This window comes from Phyllobates terribilis, unplaced genomic scaffold (genome assembly GCF_046119375.1).
Source record: "Phyllobates terribilis strain yellow unplaced genomic scaffold, ASM4611937v1 Scaffold_8__6_contigs__length_399053987, whole genome shotgun sequence".
Taxonomy (NCBI): domain Eukaryota; kingdom Metazoa; phylum Chordata; class Amphibia; order Anura; family Dendrobatidae; genus Phyllobates; species Phyllobates terribilis.
This window is the reverse complement of record NW_027362768.1, coordinates 106,023,000-106,030,719: the sequence shown is the minus strand read 5'-3', so window position 1 is coordinate 106,030,719 and position 7,720 is coordinate 106,023,000. Positions and strand designations below refer to the sequence as shown.

The window sequence follows — 7,720 nt, the reverse complement described above, 5'->3', positions numbered from 1 at the left end:
CAGGGTCATTATCCTCCACTTCATCTGGTGAGGTTAAGGACTTCGCCTCGTGAATGCAGTTGTTATTTACAGCATGTAATTTGGCAACAGTGGCATAACGTGGCAGTTTGACCTCATCTTCCCCTAAATTGAGAAGACGGACGGGCACCCTCCCATTACGTACATATACCACTCCCCTGGCGGTTAAGAGCATGGGTCTATGCTCGGAGCAAAGGGGTTCTACTACCGCCTGGTAGCTCTGTCCTCTAAGACCTATAGCAGCTCTACACCAGATGAGCATCTCACTCATTGGGGGGATGACAATGGGTATGGGGTCTGTTACCCGCATGTTACCGATTTCACCATCTGTTAACCTTACTTGCTGTTGATACATCAGGACTCGGATTTCCCTCTGCAACGCCCTACTCTGTCTCGGCCTGGCAGTGTCAGCTATCTGTTGGAGCAAGAACACAACTTCTCCCAAACAATTACCAACAATGTTAGTGCCAAGTACCATATACGGATTGGTGTCATCAGGATTAGTCTTTACTACAATTAGTCCCTGGTCCTTCAGCTCCACTCTCCCCACCTTTACAGTCACATTCTTAACCCCGAGTAGGTTAAGGGGGAGTCCATTTGAGGCATATACAGAAAGATTTGGAGCTGGCGGACGTAGGTCGTCCATGGACCAGAACCTCTTGTAGAGGACGTCAGGTATGATGGTTACCTGAGATCCTGTGTCCAGCAGGGCGTGCGTCGGGATCCCGTCCAATGCAATGGACAGGAAAGGTCTTCCTTCGACGAAGCTGTTGTACCAGTCTGATGGGCCTGGTGAGTTTACTCCTGGGTGTCGGCCCTCGGACCCAGGGTTTTCTCGTTTAAAGGACAATTCTGGGCGATGTGTCTGGTCTTGCGGCAGCGGTAGCAGGCAGGGTCCTTCTGTGGACGGCGCTGGTCACTGGTCCTCGGCGAGGGTGGTGTTGGCCTCCTCCTCCTCCTCATCCAGGGGACATCCTCAAGGCTATCAGCTAGCAGGATTTTCCCTCCTTCCTCGGGCTCCGTCTGCAGCTGCAGAGCACTCAGCACGGTGGTCAGGGTTTTGCTCAACTGATGCACCTCAGAGCGCGGACTGTCCAGTTCTTTAGGGGACGTTGCTGGAACTTTAGCTTCAGCAGCCACTGGGGAAAAGGTGGGTGTAGCAGGCACTGAGGTAGCCCCACTCTGGTAACATTGGATGGCATTTGTTTCCAGGGGCTGCAGTCCTTTTATAGCCATGTCCTTGAGATTGTCAAAGGTGGCATCTGGGTGATCCAGGGACCACCAACGCACAGTCCTGCTCTCCTCTGGAGACCTCAGTCCCCGGACAAACTGTTCCTTCAGCATTTTATTCTCATTCTCAACGCTGGGTGGACTAACCTGGTTCAGAGCCCGCAGGGCCCCTTGAAGACGCCAGGCGTAGTCCCGAACATTGTCCTCCGGCTGTTGGGAACAGCTGTAGAACCTCATCCGGAGGTCCGCCTCAATAAGGTCCTCAAAGACAGTCTGTAGTTTTTGAAATATTGCGGACACTGACTCCTGGTCTGCGGCCGACCATGTTTCCACTTCTCGTTCTGCAGCACCGGTCAGTTGTCCTAATACAATAGCTGCTCTTTGTTTGCCGGTCATAGAGTACATGTCTAAGATACCACATATCTTCCGTTTGAATCCAGACAGGGTATCTGGTTTGCCGTTGTACTGGGGGAGCCACTTTGCTCCAGGAATGTACGGTAAAGTCATAGGAATGACAGGTGTTACAGGCGCTGCTGGTGGAGCGGCGGCCTCGGCCTGCTCATCATCGGGCGCAGGATGAACCTCAGGGACGTTGACCGGCATGTCGGCGTTGTGCTGTTCGTCGGACATCTTGGTGCCCCCTTAGTTAACCGTGGCCTACCTTCTTTTCTTTTCTTCCGGTAGGCCGCAGCTCCGCAGGTGACGTCGTCTTCAGAACCTTGCGTCGCTTGCGTCCTACGTCAGAGTGTTCCGCGACGCTCCTTACAGGACCTGGCGCTTCCCGATGTGACGTCGAGACGTGGGGCGTGTCCGGGGCTTCGCGCTCTTTTGCAGGTATGCCTCTAATTTTCACGCGGTTACGCCTTTCTTCTTGCTCAGCGGCCCAACAATGGCGGCAACCTTCACCACTACTTTACACACACAGTTCAGAATAAAGGCGCACAGTACCCGGTGGCAACGGGCATAACACTTCATCGTTGCAGCGGGCACGTGATTCTGTTCGTGACGCCAGTTGGAGATGACTAGCCCAGGGGATGGGGATGACTCGGTTACCCGGGCCTTTAGCCTTAGGGATGTCGCGGTGGTCGGCTCCCGGGCCCGTACCCTGGGGTCTCTCTTTAAAAAAGGGTGGATATTTATTAATTTTTATAAAAGTTCGTGACACCACCTGTGGCTTCTGGTGAGATTCACCAGCGCTGCGCAGTCCACTGAGGCCGATGATAAGGCAGCTTGATGGTATCGCTCCCCATAGGTGGAGCTAGGCCTCAGGGCAGCGTATGACGGGGAATGCAGGACAGGCAGACCCAGCCGGGTCAGAGCAAGAACAGGGACAGACACGATAGTCACTTCAGTACCTTTTACTGATGGAAATTCAGGCACGTCCTGGAGCACTGTAGGGTGAAGGATGCACGTCAGGATCCTCCCCAATGAGCGGGTTTTGGGCCTCCTGTCTCTTGCCTCGGCGTAGTAAGTTTCTGACATGCCTGGAGCTAGGCCTAACTTTGTCTCTGTCCTGTGCTGGCTGACCTTGTGGTAGGGCCTTTCCTTGGAGTACACGCTCCTCAGCTTGTGGGGCCTATGTGTCTCTTGGCTCTGTTACGTATCAGCACTTTAGCGATCCTGGGACTTATAGTTCTCCAGGGATTCCGGTTATATCTTACTGGGTCGTGGAGATCCCGGTAAGCTTCGGACCCGGTGTCCGGTAAATGCTTTGGGGTGAGCTAGTTAAGCTCCTCTGCCCCCTATGTACTAACTCTCCACTCGCCTTCGGCCTACTCGGGACCTCACTAGGCTACTCACACTAATGGCAGCTTGCCGCGCTTCACCGATCTTATGGCGCCTTCACACCTAAAGCTCACTCCTCTGAGCTACAACTGAGTCTGGACTGTGCTCCACTGCAGGCTAACCTCTCTCAGGCTTCTCTACTGCAGGAACTCTCTCAACAGGTTCTGCTCTCTGTCGACTCCAGTCTAGACTAACTGCTGCCTGGCTCCACCTTCCCTATTTATCTATCCCTAACGGGCTCCCTCTGGTGGTCTGAGGAGGAAGGTGGAGATGTGTGATTGGTTATGGGGGCCTCTTGTGGAGGAATCCATCAATACACCCTTCTAGGATCTGTGATACCAAGCGCAGCTGGGCGTCACATCTCCATTGGGCATTGTCCCAAAAAAGGAACTGGGAAAATACAGGTTAATTCATCACCTCTCCTTTCCAAAGGGCACGTCGGTGAACGATGGTATTGATCCTGATCTGTGTTCAGTGAGTTATACTTCTTTTGATATGGCAATTAGTTGGGTTCGGTTTTTTGGAAAGGGGGCACTATTGGCAAAGACTGACATAGAGGCGGCTTTTAGGCTGTTACCGGTGCACCCGGAGAGCATGCATCTATTAGGCTGCTCCTGGAATGGTAGTTTTTTCGTAGACCGTTGTCTCCCAATGGGTTGCTCGCTGTCCTGTGCGTACTTTGAAACATTTAGCACTTTCCTTGAATGGGTTGTCAGGGATGTTTCTGGTCTTAATTCTTGCATTCATTATCTGGACGATTTCTTATATGTGGGTCCTGCTAATTCTCCCGTTTGTTCAGTGTTATTGCACACTATGGTTAGTGTGGCTAAGAAGTTTGGAGTGCCGTTGGCTGCTGAAAAAACTGTAGGTTCGGATACGTCTTTGAGTTTTCTAGGAATTTTAATCGACACGGTTAAGATGGAATGTAGGCTTCCCGCGGAAAAGGTTGTTGATCTGTTGGAAATGGTATCTAAAGTCAGGAAGCTGCATAAGATTACTTTGCGTGAGTTGCAGTCGCTGCTCGGTAAATTGAATTTTGCCTGTCGTATCATGCCAATGGGCAGGGCCTTTTGTAGGCGTTTGTCTTTAGCAATGGCTGGAGTAAAATCACTTCATCACTTCATTAGGTTGCGTAAGGAGTTGCGGGATGACTTGGGAATCTGGACTCAATTTTTAGAGTCTTATAACGGCAGGTCGGTCTGGATTGCTCCGGTGGTGAATGCTAGTGATCTGGGATTGTGCATTGATGTGTCAAGAGATCAAGGTTTTGCTATTCTTTTTCGGGATTGTTGTGTTGAGGAGAAATGGCCTGCGTCATGGTTTGATCGGAATTTAGTCGAGAATCTTACATTGATCAATCTTTTTCCCATAATGGTCTCTCTTGTTCTATGGGGTGAATATTTTCAGAATCAGAAGATTTGTTTTTCATGCAAGAGCCAAGGGGTAGTGTTAGCTATCAATTCTTTGGCGGCTACATCGCTGCCGGTTGTAAAAGTGTTGCAAAAGATGCTGTTGATCGGCTTATCTTTGAATATGTGGATAGTGGCAGAGCTCAAGCTGGATCCTTTAATTTCAACCATTCCTGCTGTTTCTCATTCACAGTGGGATCAGTTCCAGTTACCGGCACCTCAGGCTTCATCGACAGGTTTGGTATGCCCTCCAGAACTGTGGAATCTTCCCTTCGAGCTGTAAAGAATTTGATCGGTCAATGTTTATCTGCTAGGACTTGGTCATCGTATGAGGTCACTTGGCAGCAGTGGGAAGATTGGAAGGTGGCTATGGGAGACCCTTTAGAGAGTGAAAGCCTTTTATTATTATTGGTCGGTCATTGCTGGGAGGAGGGCTGGTCTGTCCCTAAAATTAATAATTTGATGGCAGGTTTAGCCTTTGGTTTTAAAATAAGAGGTCTGCCGGATGTAACGAAGGCAACTTTGGTCCGCCAGGCTTTAAAAGGTTGGCGAAAAGGCTGGAAGGTGAGAGATTGCAGGCGTCCCATATCTTATGGTCTATTGCTAACATTGGGACATCTTCTTTGATCAATTTGTAAGTCTCCATGGGAAGTCATATTATTTCGATTAGCATTTTCATTGGCCTTTTTTGGGGCATTACGCCTAGGGGAGTTGGTTAGCCCATCAAGATTTGTCATTGGAAGTCTTTTAAGGGAGGATGTGAATTTATATTCGGATAGAATAGAGGTTTTCATTCGTTTTTCAAAGACTGATCAATTCAGAAAAGGGTGTGAATTGGTTTTATTCGCAGTGGTTGGGTCTGGCATGTGTCCGATTCGTTGTTTGAGTGAATTTGGGATGGAGGTAGTGGGGTTCAAATCGCCATTATTGGCTAACGAAGACGGCTCCTTTTTGTCTCGATTTCAGTTCATAGCGGTGCTAAAAAAGTGCCTGGAGGCTAGCGGTATCTCGCCAAAAGAGTACAGCGGTCACTCTTTCAGGATTGGTGCAGCCACTGAGGCAGCTAGGAGGGGGTTGAGTGACGATCTGGTTAAGAAGATTGGGCGTTGGGAATCCATACGGTTTAAATCTTACATACGCCCGGCTTGCGTGTAATTCAGAGCTTGTTTAGTGCTGTTTGACGTTACTGTCTCTTAGAGTTGTGTTTCTGTTTAACTTCACAGATGTGGCCCCCCGACTTGTATGGATCATGGGCCATTCTTTTGTTTTCTGGGCTGCGTTGCGAGCAGCAGTGAGGCCCGCCGGCCGTCAGTTGAGATTTTTGGAGGAGGAGGCTATTCTTCGGTGGATCGGAAAGCGGGGAATGGTTTGGCGGCAGCTACAGGCGGAATTCCATCATTTTGTGAGGCTTGACCGGGTCCCTGATTTGCTCGTGTTACACTTAGGTGGTAATGACCTATGTAGGAGGTCGTGCAGGGAACTTCTAAAAGATATCAAATTTGATATATTAAGATTGTGGGCAATGTTTCCAAAGGTTTTAGTCATTTGGTCAGACATTGTTCCACGGAAAATTTGGCGAGGGGCTCGATCAAATAATGCAATCAACAGGGCCCGGGTAAAAATAAATAGAGCAGTCACGCGATTCATGGTGAGGAATGGGGCTTTGGCCATAAGCCATTTGGAATTAGAGTCGGGAGAAGGGGAGTTCTGGAGGAGGGATGGGGTACATTTGAACGCGGTCGGTACGGACATGTGGTGCCTGGCAATTCAAGAAGGTATAGAAAAAGGTTTGAGAGTGTGGAGGGAGACAAATATTTAAGGTGTCAGAATATTTGTGCTCATGGCATTGGGGGGATCCTCGAAGTTGGTGTTCATGGTTAGTGGTGGATCAGTGGGGGGGGGGAACCTCGGGTAGTTCTGGACCCCCCTACATGGTATTCAGTGGTCTCGGGTGCTTGATCCCATGGGGGAATGGAACAGAGGGCCCGTGATTTGGGGCCCTTTTCATTGGCCAGGCTGTTTGATTTGGTGCCTCTGAGCTGGTGCTTAGCGGCTAGAGGTAATACGCAACCTTGCCGGAGACATAAAAAGCACAATATGGTTTTCCTTGGTTTTAAAATGGTTTGGGGCTTCAAGGACCACCCCTTTAGGATATGTTAGTAATATTTGTTTTATATGTTAATAAACGGCTGCTGTGGCCAATTTAATCCAATATATAATGTCTGGTGTGTTTATTTTATTAGGGGGGCCGGTTAACTATGGGAGGGACATATATTTAACCCCATGACTCACAGATACCCGCTGTCAAGAGAGGCCGTATTCGGCCCCAGGCTTTAGAGGGAGGCCGGCATGACAGGGTTAATGCGGGATATAGGGGGAGGGTTTGCCAAGGCAAGGGGGGAATAGGGATTGTGGTCATATTTACATTTAATTTGATTTGTTGGTATTGTATGGGAGGGTACTTTAGGGTAGGGGCGGTTGTTAGGGAGGAGTGAGGTATATAAAGGTCAGCCATTTGGGATTTGGCAGCCTTTTCAGGTTGCCGTCATCCCTTAAACATTATCTCCCACACACCCACCCTCTTTTTTTTTGAATCCTTGGAGGACAATTTCAAAAATTTGAGGACTGTTTTATGATTTTGTTAAATTATGCTTTGTCATGGCAGCTGGCATTGGGGGGATCCTCGAAGTTGGTGTTCATGGCCCGCTGTCATGTCATGTAAGCTACTGTGACATCACAACTGTGTTACTGTCATGTAAGCTGCTGTAACATCACAACTGTGTTACTGTCATGTAAGATACTGTGACATCACAACTGTTTTACTGTCATGTTAGCTGCTGTGACATCACAACTGTGTTACTGTCATGTAAGCTGCTGTGACATCATAACTGTATTTCTGTCATGTAAGCTGTTGTGACATCACAACTGTGTTACTGTCATGTAAGCTGCTGTAACATCACAACTGTGTTACTGTCATGTAAGATACTGTGACATCACAACTGTGTTACTGTCATGTTAGCTGCTGTGACATCACAACTGTGTTACTGTCATGTAAGCTGCTGTGACATCATAACTGTATTTCTGTCATGTAAGCTGTTGTGACATCACAACTGTGTTTCTGTCATGTAAGCTGTTGTGACATCACAAATGTGTTACTGTCATGTAAATTGCTGTGACATCACAACTGTGTTACTGTCATGTAAGCTGCTGTAGCATCACAACTGTGTTACTGTCATGTAAGCTGCTGTGACATCACAACTGTGTCACTGTCATGTAAG

At 48.7% G+C, this 7,720-nt stretch overlaps 1 pseudogene; it reads left to right on the top strand.

Annotated features, from left to right (window-relative positions):
• The first annotated feature begins 3,846 nt into the window (after positions 1-3,846).
• Positions 3,847-5,597, top strand: LOC141157694 (uncharacterized; annotated as a pseudogene).
• The last annotated feature ends 2,123 nt before the right edge of the window (positions 5,598-7,720 follow it).